Source organism: Chanodichthys erythropterus, chromosome 24 (assembly GCF_024489055.1).
Source record: "Chanodichthys erythropterus isolate Z2021 chromosome 24, ASM2448905v1, whole genome shotgun sequence".
In the NCBI taxonomy this organism is placed as follows: domain Eukaryota; kingdom Metazoa; phylum Chordata; class Actinopteri; order Cypriniformes; family Xenocyprididae; genus Chanodichthys; species Chanodichthys erythropterus.
The window spans coordinates 19,530,415-19,538,319 of record NC_090244.1 but is presented as its reverse complement, the minus strand read 5'-3'; the positions used below and the strand labels follow the sequence as shown (position 1 = coordinate 19,538,319).

At 35.9% G+C, this 7,905-nt stretch overlaps 1 long non-coding RNA gene across 1 annotated transcript; it reads right to left on the bottom strand.

Annotated features, from left to right (window-relative positions):
• Nucleotides 1–3,584: 3,584 nt before the first annotated feature.
• LOC137015432 (uncharacterized) lies at nucleotides 3,585–6,124 on the bottom strand. The gene is made up of 3 exons (XR_010893968.1): nucleotides 5,849–6,124; nucleotides 4,777–4,853; nucleotides 3,585–3,692 (listed from the first exon to the last, which is right to left on the bottom strand). It is a non-coding gene; the product is annotated as an uncharacterized lncRNA (long non-coding RNA).
• Nucleotides 6,125–7,905: the final 1,781 nt, after the last annotated feature.

Sequence of the window (7,905 nt, the reverse complement as noted above, 5' to 3'; positions counted from 1 at the left end):
GTTCACATAGTAAACAGAGTGGAGTGCTTTCGTGTTCTGTGTCAGAACACTGGCTTATTATTGGCCGACGCTGTTCATGTGGTGCAGATGCAGGAGCTGTTGTTTTTTTTTTTTTTTTTTTTTTTGGCGCACAAAAAGTATTCTCGTCACTTCATAACATTACGGTTGAACCACCTTTCTGGGCCTTGAAATTTGGAATGACATTGCTGTGTATAGGGAAAACAGAAACCTCTTGGATTTCATCAGAAATATCTTAATTTGTGTTCTGAAGAAGAACAAAGGTCTTATGGGTTTGAAACGACATGAGGGTGAGTAAATTAATTTTTAGGTGAACTAACCCTTTAATTAATTCCAAACATTCATAAATAGGGCAAGCCTATTCACATTTAGCATAGTACAACTTAGTGTTTTACATGTACAGGAACACTGTGTGGGATTGTTGGACTTCTTTCTGAGGTTTGGCTCCAGTATATTTATGTCAGAAATGACTTTACAAATGATTTACACAATTCATTCTGCTCCATTTTCAGGAATATGGTTCAATGTGAATTGCTATTTACAACTCATTTAAATATATAATCTGGCATATTTCTGTTCAAAACGGGATGTTCAATGAGAAAAAAATAGGTGGGATGTTTGTGAACTGATTGAAAAATAGAAGTCAAATTCGCCGCTGATTCCTTCGAGATTTTCCTTTGGGGTTTTTCAATTTGTGAGTAAAAAAGGTCTGTGGTAAACATAACTTGACGATAGTTTGCCGTTTTGTTCTACAACGTATACAGCACACTCACACCCCAAACTGCCTTATCTAGTTACTTATTAAAAATGTACATTTTCAAAAATTAACATAACTACTTCAAAATTTGCTTTTCAGTATGGGTGTGTAATTTACATTGTAGAAAAAAACGTCAAAGTATTGTCAAATTATGTTTACCACAGGCTTTATTTTACTCATAAATTGGAAAAACCCATTAGAAATGGGAAAATCTTGAAGGAACCAGCGGCGAGTTTGGCTAGCCCTAATAATGGCAAACTGAACTGAAATCAGTGTTGGTGAGTAACTGACTCTCTTATACTAAACAATAACTGATTTTAAAATAGTAGCTTTTCCTGTAGATCTCCACCTTTTTAACAAGTACTCAGTGTAGCTCGATCAAATACTAAACTGTTCATTGTAATGTTACAATTCCAAAATCACTTTGTTCACAGTTATTGTGCCATAAAAGCTTGTTATATTATCAATTAGATAAGTAGATGGCTATTTAAAAATATATGTTTTTTTTTTGTTGTTTTTTTTTTTTAAGTAGCTTCAGTGCTATTTGCTACTTTCTATTAACAGGTAGTGTAGCTAATTACTTTTTTAAAAGGGTCGCTTGAATGTTGAACTGCTTTAAATTCTTATTAGCTTTTCACTTGGCAAGCTGCAATTTCAAAGTAGCTTCTGGCTGGAACAGATCTCAGATCAACAGAAGCAGTACATTTGGACCAATAAATGACTGTGGTTAATCTGTTGTGTAGCGACATCCTGATATAGCTTCACTATATGACAGAAAAGAAGAACAGAGTTCATTTTCAATCTGTTGTTGATTTAATTGTAGCCCATGCCGCCGCTGGCTCATTGATTTAACGTTTGGAGCTGGTATGAGATCAGCTGAAGTGCAGCGGTGAATGACAGCACTCCAGTGGTGCGGGGAAGCTGAGGTGAAGCCTGCCAGACCGGGCACACCTGGGCCTGCAGGCAGATGGTAAGGGCTCAGAGAGGTTACGCAAAACCGTGCCCAGCCATATGTCTTTCAACAGTACAGAAACTTCTGGAAGCCGCGAGAGCTCCATCACGGCTGCGACCCAAACGAGTGCAGACTGAGCGTGTTCCAGCATGATCCCAGACCAGGTGTTGGGCAAATTGTTTCCTTGCGCCTTCCTGATTGGAGAGCGGCTGGAGAACAAGAGGAGGGCCGCAGCAGCCACATGGATGAGTCGTTGACCTTTAGCTCAGAACAGGGCCGTCATAAGGTGGTAAATGTTCGCTTTTATTTTGTTATTATTCTATCATTGCTAGCTTTAAACAGATAACATTTTGCTACAATGATCAGATATATTTGATATTTAAATTATATTTTTTTATTATTTCATTATGTTTTTTTAACCTACAGATGATGCATTCAAAGTTTCAGGGAGTTTAAAGGACCCCAAAAATTCTGTCATCATTTCCTTACCATGATGTCATTCCAAAAAGGAGATGTTTTGAAGAATGTCCTAAATGCTCATTTATACCTACAATGAAGATCAATGGGGATGAATGTTGTCAAGCTTCAAAGAGGACAAAAAAGCAGCATAAAAGTATCATTTTAAAAACATATGATAGCTTTGTGTGAGGAACAGACAAAAATGCATCTCGTTTTTCAATTTCTCTTCACTTCTGAGATCAAACATCAGTCTTTACAACCCTACTGCATGACTTAAGATGGTGTTTTTGAAGTATTTGAAGAACATGACCCCAGTCATGCGTCTTGCTTCAGTTTGTGCATATGATGGGAAATCCAACAAATGCAACCTTGAAATCAAGAGTATCGGCTACTAGTCATGCTTCTTGTGAGAGAAAACCACCTTTTTTGCACTCCCCATGGATCCTGGTGAGATCTGAGAGTCTTCCATTTTGTTATACAGTGATCTTACTTTGTCGATAATGACTTGTGATATGTAAGTTCTGTATCTTTTCCATTCCAGCTCCATTGGAAACTCTTGTCTTGGGGTTTTTTAACAAAAGATGAAGGTCCAGCTGCTGTTGTTTTGGATGGAAGAATCAGACTTTACGTCTGAGGTTAGAACAATAGTAGAAATGCCAAAAGGAATATTTTCTGTCACTTGCTAATGCAAAAAATATGCTTCACTTGCCACTTAAAATTACATTTTAAATGGTATCTGATGTTTGCCCATTCAAACAGCATTTCTCAGAAATCCAGAAAGGATACAAAGGCACTCTTATGCCCATATTTTGAACTTTGGGCTATTTTTAGCCCCAGGATTTAGGCTTAAGTGATCTCTGAGCTTCTTAGACTTTCATTCTTGACTAATTTTTCATGGTAGATTTTTGTACTACACACTAAAAACTCCTGGGTCAAAAATAACCCATAATGGGTTATTTTTGACCCAAATCCTGGGTTAAAAAGGGACCAACTAATTTCTGGGTTATTTCAACCCAGAAAAATGGGTTATTCTTTTTGACCCAACTTCTGGGTTAAATACCTAACCCAAATTTTGGGTTAAAATAACCCAAAATTGTAGTTAATATAACCCAACTTCTGGGTCAAAAGAACAACCCCAATATCTGGGTTGAAATAACCCAGAAATTAGTAGGTCCCTTTTTAACCAAAGGTCAAAGGTAAAAAATAACCTGGGTTACTATGCCAGTATGCCTTATTTCAGAAAATAAAACTTCAGGCACTTACACACTTCAGGCACTTTTACATTTTTATTGCATTAAATTAAACTCTACATAAACTCTACACACTTGGACCTATTTATTTTAGGTCACACTGTAATAACATTAGACATTAGAAAAAATAGAAAAATAAACAACACATTCTCTCAAACATTTGACAACATTCAATAACTGGATTGAACTTGAGGGACAAGAGTTTTGATAGTGTCCTCATCTAAGAGAAGAAATGCCTCCTCATCTCTGTCTTCACCTGAAAGACAGAAAACAAGACAACATGAGTATTGTTAATAAGTCGAGACAATTGTGAACCACTCACCAGACACTCTTTGATTATCAAGCTAACAAATAATCACTTTTAAGGGAATGATGTTGTTGTTTTTTTGTTAAAAAAAAAAAAAAAAAAAAACGTGGCCCAATTTGCTAGTTAACTAATGTGGTTCTTTTGCAGCATTACCCATTTTGTGTGAATGACAGTCTATACTGTACATCTTTTCTTTCATTAACAAGTGTAATAATGACATTAATTCAAAGGTGAATATCTGGCCCATTATTATGCATAACAGTTTAAAGACAAGGCACAAGTATCTTTTAACTATAAGGGTTATTATAGAGATGCATTCCCCACTGTCGAAGAAGTTGTGACTGTCACAAAATCTTGCACTGACATATTAAAGCCATATTAAAGAAAATATTTAAGTATAGAGAGATGATATGAGGGCAGTTAAAGGGATAGTTCACCCAAAAATGAAAATGTGATGTTTATCTGCTTACCCCCAGGGCATCCAAGGTGACTTTGTTTCTTCAGTAGAACACAAATGATGATTTTTAACTCCAACCATTGTCGTCTGTCAGTCTTATAATGCGAATGAATGGTAACACAATTTATAAGAGTCAAAAAATAATCCAAAAATAAATCCAAATTAAACCCTGCGGCTCGTGACGACACATTGATGTCCTAAGACACGTTTGTGCGAGAAGCCGAAAATTATTTATATAATTTTTTACTTCTAAAACACCATGTCCAACTGCATTTAACAATCGCTTAGGTTTTCTCGCACAAACCGTTTGTTTCGTGTCTTAGGACATGAATGTGTCATCACGTGCCGCAGGGTTCAGTTTGGATTTGTCTAAGCATATTTTTTGACTCTTATAAATTGTGTTACCATTCACTCGCATTATAAGACTGACAGACGGCAACGGTTGGAGTTAAAAATCATCATTTGTGTTCAACTGAAGAAATAAAGTCACCTACATCTTGGATGCCCTGGGTGTAAGCAGATAAACATCAAATTTTCATTTTTGGGTGAACTTATCCCTTAAAGTAAAACGCTCACCTCTAAAATTCTCTATCAGCTCAGACATCCGCCACTCAGTTAGCTTATCGGCAACAAAGCTGTCCATTTAAAATGACCTGGAGAAAACAATAGAGGTTAGCAACAATTTGAACACTTGACACACTTCTTTAACTCTCACTACTTAAGCCCGTAGAGCACTGTATAATATGATAAGCACAGCGCAGCTGATGTTAACATAACTCAACTATTGTGTTGCCTCGTCGCTCTAGCCGCGGCTAAAGGGGGTCGCACACCGGAAGAGATGCGTATTTAAAACTGAAACACATTATTCTCTATGAGTGTACACACAACGGAAGCGCCCAGCAACGGTTCAGGACCTTGTTCAAAATCCTGCAGTGCCACGTACATAGATTTATATTAAATTTACACTTATTTGTCTCAAATCGTCGTTAATGTATATACTGACTTCACCATGTGCTGCAATATAAAGTTAATTTTACATTAATTTACAGTAATCAGCTGCATGAATAAAAATTGCTTATGTTATTGGATTTTCAGGTGATATTCTCAATTCATTCAGTTAACGGACACTCTGAGGTAAAGTGTTCAGACTGCAGACTCAGCAACAATTGTATTTAATTATACAGTACAACCATAACATAGTACTGACATTATCTTAATTCCACAATGTCCTAAAACATAACAATATTGCTGGCCATAAACTGAGAAAGTACATGATACCTCGAGTTGTCCTAGACGCGGCGCAGCGCGGTGCTTCTCGTCCGGTGTTCGACCCCCTTAACGCGGCATGAAGTCGCCACTAGCTGCACTGTACTTATCGTATTATTACGTTACGTCAAATTTGGCTGGGTGGTTAATAACACTTTCTTATTTAGTCTGACAAACTCAAAACACATATTTATTTTGACTTTACACAGACTTTAAGCTAGTTAATGTAGATGTTGTCGCGATATCCGCAGGCGGCTACATGCTCACCACAGAATTACCATGGTAAGCCATGGTCATTTTTTTAACAAATGGTGCTAAAATAGCAACGGGGACATGGACACAGACGTTTAACGTTACATTGACACTGAAAATACTTGCTTACCTTGAATACGCGACGAAGTTGCACCGAAGAAGCCCAGGCCAAAACGGATCGAGTGCGTTCAAGTTCAAGTGACGGTTATTTCAAACGACTGTTGTGAGAAAATTCCAGAACATCTGGGAGCGGGGGAAGGGGCGTTAACCCAGAACATGGGTTACTCTTTGAAAAATAACCCAGAAACCTAAACAACCCAGGAATTGGGTCAAAATATTAGCCCTATAACCCAGAAAATGGTTACTCTCTGAAAAAATAACCCATAATTTTAACCCAACACAAATAACCCAGAAAATGGGTTAAAGAAATAACCCAGGAGTTTTTAGAGTGTATGGTAATACTGAGTCTAGAAGAGAAGCAAGCTTAACCATACGCCAAGCATGTATATTTTCACCAATCCTATATTTTTTCCAGCTAGTATGCATACAAAATTGGGAGAGGAAAAGAGGATGAGTAAAACAAACAAACACAGCCAAAATGTCTGTGATATAACTGAAAAGAAATACATTTATAATGCAGATGTTTGCCAATCAGAATAAATTAGATTTTAATTATTATACATATTGAACGATTATAAAACACCATCATATATATATGATGTTTGACCGTTCATCGCTCTAATCAACAAAGACCCTATAGCTCTTCTTTCCAAACACAATGCCAGTCTGTGCTAATGGCAGTGCCAGCCGTGTCTGCGAAGCCCTCAGGAATGATTGATAGATAGAATTATATCAAGGTGACTTCTCTTCCCCTCCATCAGGTTGTTTAGCTTGATCGATAATAAGAAACACGTTTAATAGGCAGAGCTGAACAGTAAAAGCCCATTTATCAGTGCAGTTAGCATCTCCTCCCGCTGTCCCCGAGATGACACCAGACCATAAACCTATGGGCTATATAGTTACTGAAAATTATATTTAATATAGTAATATATTGTATAACATACTAATAATTCACAAGGAGATTCTACTTTGTTACTGTTTGCATGTTTTTGCATCATTTATGTCCTTTTTCCTTTCTCTCTACATATAAAAATGAAGATTTGAAAAACAAATTAGCAGTCAAATCTAATATGCTAATAATTGAAATGAAAACAAAAACCAAACAAAAGGGGAAAAAAACAACAAAAAGCTTTAGTCAACTTCAATTTAGTGACTGATTTAACTGATAGGCCAAATAAATTAGAATTCATATGCAAAAGCTGCTTCCCCAGAGTGCTTTTTAAATTTTTATTTTTTTTTATTGGTTTGATTTTGCTTTGTGTTCATTTTTTTTTTTTTTGCTTAGTTGTGTTCATTTCTTTTCTTTAGTGTTTTTTGTTTTATTTTGTTTGTTTTGCTTTGTCCAGGCTTTTTGTTTAGTGTTTTGCTTGCTTTACTCTTTGTTTTATGTTTTGTTTTGCTTTATTTTGTCCAGGCTTTTTGTTTAGTGTTTTGTTGCTTTGTTTTTTGTTTTGCTTTGATTTGTCCAGGCTTTGTTTTGTTTAGTGTTTTGTTTTGTTTCTTTGCTTTTTGTTTTGTTTGTTTTGCTTTGCTTTGCCCAGGCTTTGTTTTGTTTAGTGTTGTTTTGTTGCTTTGCTTTTTGTTTTATGTTTTGTTTGTTTTGCTTTGTTTTGTTTTGTTGCTTTGCTTTTTGTTTTTTGTTTTGCTTTGCTTTGATTTGTCCAGGCTTTGTTCTGTTTAGTGTTTTGTTTTGTTTCTTTGCTTTTTGTTTTGTTTGTTTTTCTTTGCTTTGCCCAGGCTTTGTTTTGTTTAGTGTTGTTTTGTTGCTTTGCTTTTTGTTTTATGTTTTGTTTGTTTTGCTTTGATTTGTCCAGGCTTTGTTTTGTTTAGTGTTTTGTTTTGTTTCTTTGCTTTGTGTTTTGTTTGTTTTGCTTTGCTTTGCCCAGGCTTTGTTTTGTTTAGTGTTTTGTTGCTTTGCTTTTTGTTTTATGTTTTGTTTTGTTTGTTTTGCTTTGATTTGTCCAGGCTTTGTTTTGTTTAGTGTTTTGTTGCTTTGCTTTTTGTTTTATGTTTTGTTTTGTTTGTTTTGCTTTGATTTGTCCAGGCTTTGTTTTGTTTAGTGTTTTG